This window comes from Aphelocoma coerulescens, chromosome 26 (genome assembly GCF_041296385.1).
Source record: "Aphelocoma coerulescens isolate FSJ_1873_10779 chromosome 26, UR_Acoe_1.0, whole genome shotgun sequence".
In the NCBI taxonomy this organism is placed as follows: Eukaryota; Metazoa; Chordata; class Aves; order Passeriformes; family Corvidae; genus Aphelocoma; species Aphelocoma coerulescens.
Genome location: NC_091039.1, coordinates 7,902,059 through 7,904,252, shown reverse-complemented (window position 1 = coordinate 7,904,252; position 2,194 = coordinate 7,902,059).

The following is a 2,194-nucleotide window of genomic DNA, read 5'->3' as shown; positions in this document are numbered from 1 at the left end:
CCCCGCGCCCCGCATCCCCCGGCCCGGCCGCGCCGCCCCGCCCGGCGCCACCGCAGCGCGCAAGCGGCGAGGGGCGGGGCCACGCCGACAGAAGGCAGGGCCAGGGAGGGCGGGGGCTTGAGCTGGCCCCGCCCAGCACCGCCGGCACCCGCAGCGCGGAGCCCCCCGGGCAGGGCGAGAAGGGGCGGAGCCACCACCCCTCCTCCCCCGAGTGCACCATCGGCCTGCAGGCAGCGAGGGGCAGGACCAACAGTGGGAGATGCCACCACAAGTCCCTCCCCACCCACAACTTCAGTTTGCAGGTGTAAGGGGCGGGGCCAGGAGAGGGTGGGGCGAGCACAAGCCCCACCCAGCCCCAATAGCAAACCTCAGCTTGCAGATGGTGAGGGTGGGGCTTTTTAGGAGCTTTGTTTCATCCGTTTGCAACGTCAGCTTGTTCTGTCAATGGGTGTCGGCGTCGGCAGGGAGGGGTCAGATGACCCACTGTTGTCCCTTCCAAGTTGACCCATTCTGTGATCCTGTGTCCCCACGAACCAGGTGCTGCCATCAGGGTGTCATCCTGTCCCTGCTGCTGTGCACCTGTGCTGAGGTGTCTCCTCACAGACAGTGGCCCCAAGGCTGTGCGGCTCCACTGGCACTGTGGCCTGGGTCTGCGCTCCCACAGCCGGCATGAGGGCAGACAGACCTGCAGGGCTTCACCTGGATCACACCCGGGCACCACCAGCGCCCAGCCCGGCTACCAACACCTGGGCACAGATGAAACCACTGGTTGTGCGCCTAGCACTGTGTGCCCTCTGCAGCCCCTCCATCCCATTCATGTCCTCCTCGGGGTCTCAGGCTGCTCCCATATCTCACTGCCATAGCCATTTAGCTTGGAAAAGACCTCCAGGTTCATCGAGTCCAACTTATGACTGAATACCACCTTGTCAGCTAGACCATGGCACTCAATGACACATCCAGTTGTTCCTTAAACACCTCCATGGACTCCATCACCTCTCTGAGCAGCCTGTCCTAATGCCTTTTCCTGGTCTTAAAATTAAGAGTCAAACACAGTTAGAAGGGGAAAAGGGATTTTACCTTGGTATTTATTTTAAGGATCCTTAGGTGCACATGTGCAGGTCAAATGCACTGAAATGCACACCGCAATGCACACCCCCAAAAGATCTGGTATAACATTATAGGTTTTACTAATTAGCACATCTATCAAAAATTCCCCAACGAGAGGCTCGAGTGAGCTCCCCTCCCCAAGGAGCCTTCCCCTGGATGGTTCTATCTTAGTTTACAGAATGTGTTCTGGAGAGAACTTTGGAGTCTGGGGCATTCTGATCCCTAACTATGAAGCTTCTAAAATGTTTAGTCTCTCAGCTTGACAAACAAGTCCAAGAATGTAGGCAAAAAGCACTAAGAATACAGAAGTTGTAAAAAAAGGTATAACAGGGGCATAAAAGAAAAGGCAAAAAAATCTTCATGGCATGAGTCGCAGTGTCTAATCACCTTCTCTGTGAAGAAATTTTTCCTACTGTCCCATCTAAACCTCCCCTGGCACAGCTTGAGGTCATTTCCTCTTGTCCGGTCATTTGTTCCCTGGAAGCAGAGCCCGACCCCTAGCTGGCTACACCCTCCTGTCAGGGAGTTATACAGACTGAGAAGGTCCTCCCCAGTATCCTTTTCTCCAGGCTAAACAACCCCAACTTCCACAGCTGCTCCTCACAGGACGTTTACTCCAGTCTCTTCAGCAGCTTCACTGCCCTTCTGTGGACCCAGGTCTCTGGGGAGCAGGACCACAGGAACCCAGTGGGTGCACCTGGGATATGGTGGCAGCTCCCAGGAGGTCTGAGGGGTCTGATGGGTCTCAGTGCCTGGGGTGGCAGGAACCCAGGGCATCGTTCATGCTGTTCAGTCTCTGGTACCTTGTGGTCCTGACCTCATCTGAGAAGGGACATATGTGCTCAGTTCTCCCGGGGCATGGCTGCCCTCCACAGCTGGCCTGGGGTGGAGCAGGCACAGGCACGGTGCCCCCCCAACACAGCCCCACAGCCTGTGGCAGACCCAGTCCACCCAGTCAGTGTGGGGCTGCAGGAGCCTCCATCCAGAGCAGGATCAGGAGAAAACATCCCCTCTGCCCTCGGGTTGGGAGCTGCAGCTCAGCACTGCAGCAGCCGTGGTCCTGGACCAGTCTCAGCCTCCCTGAGTG